The sequence below is a fragment of the Panulirus ornatus genome, chromosome 17, assembly GCF_036320965.1.
Source record: "Panulirus ornatus isolate Po-2019 chromosome 17, ASM3632096v1, whole genome shotgun sequence".
Lineage (NCBI taxonomy): Eukaryota > Metazoa > Arthropoda > Malacostraca > Decapoda > Palinuridae > Panulirus > Panulirus ornatus.
Genome location: NC_092240.1, coordinates 49,392,495 through 49,399,994, shown reverse-complemented (window position 1 = coordinate 49,399,994; position 7,500 = coordinate 49,392,495). Strand labels below are relative to the sequence as shown.

General features: G+C 45.0%; 2 protein-coding genes across 11 annotated transcripts in view; one reads left to right on the top strand and one right to left on the bottom strand.

Annotated features, from left to right (window-relative positions):
- FipoQ (F-box/LRR-repeat protein FipoQ) overlaps positions 1–7,500 on the top strand; it is a 170,431-nt gene that overhangs the window by 115,589 nt on the left and 47,342 nt on the right. The window contains exons 1-2 of one of the 10 annotated variants that reach the window (XM_071672418.1): positions 1,046–1,083; positions 7,071–7,500. The exon at positions 7,071–7,500 is cut by the window's right edge and continues 258 nt beyond it. The exons of 5 other annotated variants lie outside the window; for them this stretch is intronic. The gene's annotated coding sequence lies outside the window, so the exon portion shown is untranslated. Of the gene's footprint in view, positions 1–1,045; positions 1,102–6,968 lie in introns of those variants that run through there. 4 more of the 10 variants (XM_071672416.1, XM_071672417.1, XM_071672419.1 and 1 more) reach the window with 4 other exon arrangements.
- The window catches only part of LOC139754727 (zinc transporter ZIP13 homolog), a 168,242-nt gene that overhangs the window by 136,759 nt on the left and 23,983 nt on the right, over positions 1–7,500 (bottom strand). The window lies entirely within an intron of this gene.

The following is a 7,500-nucleotide window of genomic DNA, read 5'->3' as shown; positions in this document are numbered from 1 at the left end:
GGGGGTTGGCTATCCAATCACATAGAGTGAATAAGTCCTAAGCCTCATCCAATCAGCGAAGCTCTGAGAGTCCTAAGCTCATCCAATCACGAAAGGTCAGATGAGTCCTAAGCTCATCAGCAAGGGTGGTTACATCCAAGCTCATCCAATCAGCGAAAGGGGCGTGTCTGAGAGTCCTAAAGCCTCATCCAATCAGCGAAAGGGGACAGATTAGAGTCCTAAGCCTTATCCAATCAGCGAAAGGGGCGTGTCTGGAGTCCTAAACCTACCATCGAAGGACAGATTGCCAAGCCTTTCAATCAGCGAAAGGGTTGATCAGTCCAGCTCACCAATAGCGAAAGGGGCGTGTCTGAGAGTCCTAAAGCCTCATCCAATCAGCGAAAGGGGACAGATTAGAGTCCTAAGCCTTATCCAATCAGCGAAAGGGGTTGGATTACAGTCCCAAGCCTCATCCAATCATCGAAAGGGGCTGGATTACAGTCCTAAGCCTCATCCAATCAGCGAAAGGGGGCTGGATTACAGTCCCAAGCCTATCCAATCAGCGAAAGGGGCGTGTCTGAGAGTCCTAAGCCTCATCCAATCAGCGAAAGGGGACAGATTACAGTCCCCAAGCCTCATCCAATCAGCGAAAGGGGTTGGATTACAGTCCCAAGCCTCATCCAATCAGCGAAAGGGGCGTGTCTGAGAGTCCTAAAGCCTCATCCAATCAGCGAAAGGGCGATTGCCTAAGCTATCCAATCAGCAAAGAGTGCTAAGCCTAAGCCTCATCCAATCAGCGAAGTGAAGATTAAGCCCAAGTCCATCCATCAGCAAGGTCACCCCCCCTTTCCCCCATCTCCCCTTCTGGGGGGAGGGGAGAGAGAGAGAGAGAGAGAGAGAGAGAGAGAAGAGAGAGAGAGCCGCTCTAACAATAGGTTTGCTGGGGGGGAGAGAGAGAGAGAGAGAGAGAAGCCGGGCATAGAAAACGAGGGGAGGGGAGAGAGGGGGAGGGAGGGAGGGAGGAGGGGGAGGGAAGGGAGGGAAGGGAGGGAAGGCGAGCCGACACACGCCACTCCCTCCGCCAGTGTCGGTGGTCGGGCGAAGGTACAACTCGAACTGTGTGTGTGTGTCCCTCCGGGGCGCCCCGCGGGGCGCGCGCGCGCTCTCTCGGGGCAGGCAGGCCCCATCATCCTAGCCTACGAGCGTCCCCTCCTAGCCTTGCCTAGCCCCCCTGGGCTGAGGGAAGCCCCAAGTGGATGTCTCTAGACGTGTCATAGGAGACAGTGACAGTGACAGTGAAGGAAAGTGACGTGACGTGGTGTTCACAGTGCGCGTACGTGCGCGTGCGTGGTGCGCTTCGTTAACTAGTGAACGAAAGGGAGGGGGCGACGGGGCGCCCCCCTCCCTTTCGTTAAAAAGCCCCGATATTCGTTATATACCCCCCCCCCCGTCCTTTCGTTATACAGCCCCCGTCCTTTCGTTATACAGCCCTCGGTCCTTCGTTATAAACCCCTGTCCTTCGTAATACACCCCTGTCCTTCGTTATAAACCCCTGTCCCTTCGTTATACAGCCCCCGTCCTTTCGTTATACAGCCAAGTCCTTTCGTTATACAGTCCCCCGTCCCTTCGTTATACACCCCCATCCTTCGTTATACACCCCTGTCCCTTCGTAATACACCCCTGTCCTTCGTTATACACCCCCCGTTCCTTCGTTATACACCCCCGTCCTTCGTATACATACCCCCTCCCCGTCCCTTCGTTATACACCCCCCCGTCCCTTCGTTATACAGATCGAACATTTGGCTCAAGCGGTTGGTGAATAATAATATATATATATATATATATATATATATATATATATATATATATATATATATATATATATATATATATGGTCCCCCCATGAATATAACGTTGAGTCCCCCCATAAATATAACGTTGAGTCCCCACCATGAATATAACGTTGAGTCCCCACCATGATTATAACGTTGAGTCCCCCCATAAATATAACGTTGAGTCCCCACCATGAATATAACGTTGAGTCCCCCCATAAATATAACGTTGAGTCCCCCCATAAATATAACGTTGAGTCCCCCCATAAATATAACGTTGAGTCCCCCCATAAATATAACGTTGAGTCCCCCCATAAATATAACGTTGAGTCCCCACCATCAATATAACGTTGAGTCCCCCCATAAATATAACGTTGAGTCCCCACCATGAATATAACGTTGAGTCCCCCCATGAATATAACGTTGAGTCCCCCCATGAATATAACGTTGAGTCCCCACCATAATATAACGTTGAGTCCCCCCATAAATAAACGTTGATCCCCACCATGAATATAACGTTGAGTCCCCCATAAAATAACGTTGAGTCCCCCCATGAAATAACGTTGAGTCCCCCCATGAATATAACGTTGAGTCCCCCATGAATATAACTTGATCCCCCCATGAATATAACGTGAGTCCCCCATAAATATAACATCCCCCATAAATATAACGTTATCCCCACCATATATACGTTGAGTCCCCCATGAATATAACGTTGAGTCACCCCCATAATATAACGTTGATCCCCCCATAATATAACGTTGAGTCCCCCCATAAATATAACGTTTGAGTCCCCCCAGATATCGTTTAAGTCCACCATTTAACGTTGGTGAATAATATAATGATCCCCACATAATATAACGTTGAGTCCCCATAATATAACTTAGTATAATAGTATATATAATATAATGAGTCCCCCATGAATATAACGTTGAGTCCCCCCATAAATATAACGTTGAGTCCCCACCATGAATATAACGTTGAGTCCCCACCATGATTATAACGTTGAGTCCCCCACCATGAATATAACGTTGAGTCCCACCATGAATATAACTATCCCCCGTTCGTTGAGTCCCCCCATAAATATAACGTTGAGTCCCCCCATAAATATAACGTTGAGTCCCCCCATAAATACTTATATAACGTTGAGTCCCCCATAAATATAACGTTGAGTCCCCCCATAAATATAACGTTGAGTCCCCCCATAATATAACGTTGAGTCCCCCCATAAATATAACGTTGAGTCCCCCCAATGACATAATAACGTTGAGTCCCCACCATGAATATAACGTTGAGTCCCCCCATAATATAACGTTGAGTCCCCACCATGAATATAACGTTGAGTCCCCCCATAAATATAAACGTTGAGTCCCCCCATGAATATAACGTTGAGTCCCCCCATAATATAACGTTGAGTCCCCCCCATAAATATAACGTTGAGTCCCCACCATAAATATAACGTTGAGTCCCCCCATAAATATAACGTTGAGTCCCCACCATGAATATAACGTTGAGTCCCCCCATGAATATAACGTTGAGTCCCCACCATGAATATAACGTTGAGTCCCCACCATGAATATAACGTTGAGTCCCCCCATAAATATAACGTTGAGTCCCCACCATGAATATAACGTTGAGTCCCCCCATAAATAATAACGTTGAGTCCCCCCATGAATATAACGTTGAGTCCCCCCATGAATATAACGTTGAGTCCCCCCATGAATATAACGTTGAGTCCCCACCATGAATATAACGTTGAGTCCCCCCATAAATATAACGTTGAGTCCCCCCATAAATATAACGTTGAGTCCCCACCATAAATATAACGTTGAGTCCCCCCATGAATATAACGTTGAGTCCCCCATAAATATAACGTTGAGTCCCCCCATGAATATAACGTTGAGTCCCCCCATAAATAAACGTTGAGTCCCCCCATGAATATAACGTTGAGTCCCCCCATAAATATAACGTTGAGTCCCCCACCATGAATATAACGTTGAGTCCCCCATGAATATAACGTTGAGTCCCCCCATGAATATAACGTTGAGTCCCCCCATAAATATAACGTTGAGTCCCCCCATAAATATAACGTTGAGTCCCCCCATGAATATAACGTTGAGTCCCCACCATGAATATAACGTTGAGTCCCCCCATAAATATAACGTTGAGTCCCCCCATGAATATAACGTTGAGTCCCCCCATGAATATAACGTTGAGTCCCCCACATGAAATATAACGTTGAGTCCCCACCATGAATATAACGTTGAGTCCCCCCATGAATATAACGTTGAGTCCCCACCATGAATATAACGTTGAGTCCCCCCATAAATATAACGTTGAGTCCCCCCATGAATATAACGTTGAGTCCCCCCATGAATATAACGTTGAGTCCCCACCATGAATATAACGTTGAGTCCCCCCATGAATATAACGTTGAGTCCCCCCATGAATATAACGTTGAGTCCCCCCATGAATATAACGTTGAGTCCCCCATAAATATAACGTTGAGTCCCCACCATGAATATAACGTTGAGTCCCCCATGAATATAACGTTGAGTCCCCATAAATATAACGTTGAGTCCCCACCATGAATATAACGTTGAGTCCCCCCATGAATATAACGTTGAGTCCCCCATGAAATATAACGTTGAGTCCCCCCATGAATATAACGTTGAGTCCCCATATATATAACCTTGAGTCCCCACCATGAATATAACGTTGAGTCCCCACCATGAATAAAACGTTGAGTCCCCCCATAAATATAACGTTGAGTCCCCACCATGAATATAACTTGTCCCCCCATAAATATAACGTTGAGTCCCCCCATAAATATAACGTTGAGTCCCCACCATGAATATAACGTTGAGTCCCCCCATGAAATAACGTTGAGTCCCCACCATGAATATAACGTTGAGTCCCCCCATAAATATAACGTTGAGTCCCCCCATGAATATAACGTTGAGTCCCCCATGAATATAACGTTGAGTCCCCCCATAAATATAACGTTGAGTCCCCCCATGAATATAACGTTGAGTCCCCACCATGAATATAACGTTGAGTCCCCCATGAATATAACGTTGAGTCCCCCATGAATATAACGTTGAGTCCCCCCATAAATATAACGTTGAGTCCCCCCATGAATATAACGTTGAGTCCCCCCATAAATATAAACGTTGAGTCCCACCATGAATATAACGTTGAGTCCCCACCATGAATATAACGTTGAGTCCCCCCATAAATATAACGTTGAGTCCCCCCATAAATATAACGTTGAGTCCCCCCATGAATATAACGTTGAGTCCCCCCATAAATATAACGTTGAGTCCCCCCATGAATATAACGATGAGTCCCCCCATAAATATAACGTTGAGTCCCCCCATGAATATAACGTTGAGTCCCCCCATAAATATAACGTTGAGTCCCCACCATGAATATAACGTTGAGTCCCCACCATGAAATAACGTTGTCCCCATAAATATAACGTTGAGTCCCCCCCATGAATATAACGTTGAGTCCCCCCATAAATATAACGTGAGTCCCCCCATAAATATAACGTTGAGTCCCCCCATAAATATAACGTTGAGTCCCCCCATAAATATAACGTTGAGTCCCCACCATGAATATAACGTTGAGTCCCCACCATGAATATAACGTTGAGTCCCCCCATGAATATAACGTTGAGTCCCCCCATGAATATAACGTTGAGTCCCCCCATGAATATAACGTTGAGTCCCCCATGAATATAACTTGAGTCCCCCCAGATATAACGTTGAGTCCCCCATAAATATAACGTTGAGTCACCCCATAAATATAACGTTGATTCCCCCCATAAATATAACGTTGAGTCCCCCATGAATATAACGTTGAGTCAAATTCTACGTAAAAATGAGAATTAAGAACATTTGTTGGTAAATTAATTCTTAATATTATTCTATGAAATTCTACGTAAAAATGAGAATTAAGAACATTTGTTGATAAATTAATTTTTAATATCATTCTATGAAATTCTACGGAAAAATGAAAATTAAAGACTTTTGTTGGTAAATTAATTTTTAATATTATTCTAAGAAATTCTAAGCAAAAATGAGAATTAAGAACATTCGTTGGTAAATTAATTTTTGATATTCTATAAAATTCTACGTCAAATTGAGAATAAAGAACATATGTTGGTAAATTAATTCTTAATATTGTAAGAAATTCTAAGCAAAAATGAGAATTGAGAACATTCGTTGATAAATTAATTTTTAATATTATTTAAGACATCTTACGTGGCTGTTTCTATGACGTATTTCTCTGTTTCCCTCAACTGCACAAACTAATATATTGGTTCTCTTCCACTCCAAAATGGAATTAAAAAAAAATAAATAAATAAATCTATAATTTACCGTAGTAAATAATGAAGCAAAATACATTAGAAAAAAAAAAAACTTAGCTTGTAATACGCGTTTAAATTCAATGTAATCTCTATAATGTTTATTTACTACGCTATGTCACCTTACGTTATCTTGGTATTAACGCATTTCTACCCTGCGTTACTCTTGAAGTATTAACGCATTTCTACCCTGCGTTATCTTGAAGTATTAACGCATTTCTACCCTGCGTTATCTTGAAGTATTAACGCATTTCTACCCTGCGTTATCTTGAAGTATTAACGCATTTCTACCCTGCGTTATCTTGAAGTATTAACGCATTTCTACCCTGCGTTATCTTGAAGTATTAACGCATTTCTCCCCTGCGTTATCTTGGTATTAACGCATTTCTACCCAGCGTTATCTTAGTATTAACGCATTTCTACCCTGCGTTATCTTGAAGCGTTAACGCATTTCTACCCTATCTTGGTATTAACGCATTTCTACCCTGCGTTATCTCGAAGCGTTAACGCATTTCTACCCTGCGTTTATCTTGAAGCGTTAACGCATTTCTACCCTATCTTGGTATTAACGCATTTTTACCCGGCGTTATCTGAAGTATTAACGCATTTCTCCCCTGCGTTATCTTGGTATTAACGCATTTTTACCCGGCCTTATCTCGAAGCGTTAACGCATTTCTACCCTGCGTTATCTTGAAACGTAACGCATTTCTACCCTGCGTTACCTTGAAGCATTAACGCATATCCACCCTGCGTTATCTTGAAGCATTAACGCATATCCCCCCCCATGCGTAACTGGAAATCACTAACGCATTGACGCCAGGAACACCAGTCAGTCCTTTAAGATAACGCATCTGACGTCACTTACATGGACAGGGGACCTTCCACAGAGTGACGCTGCGCGCGCGCATGCGCCCCAGTCTACGCTCTTCAGCGGGGAATAAAGGCGGGAACCACACCTTAGCGGCGTGCAGCCTAGCGGGAGCCTTCGTTAGCGGCGTGCAGCCTAGCGGGAGCCTTCCTTAGCGGCGTGCAGCCTAGCGGGAGCCTTCCTTAGCGGCGTGCAGCCTAGCGGGAGCCTTCCTTAGCGGCGTGCAGCCTAGCGGGAGCCTTCCTTAGCGGCGTGCAGCCTAGCGGGAGCCTTCGTTAGCGGCGTGCAGCCTAGCGGGAGCCTTCCTTAGTGGCGTGCAGCCTAGCGGGAGCCTTCGTTAGCGGCGTGCAGCCTAGCGGGAGCCTTCGTTAAGCGGCGTGCAGCCTAGCGGGAGCCTTCCTTAGCGGCGTGCAGCCTAGCGGGAGCCTTCGCTAACGGCGTGCAGCCTA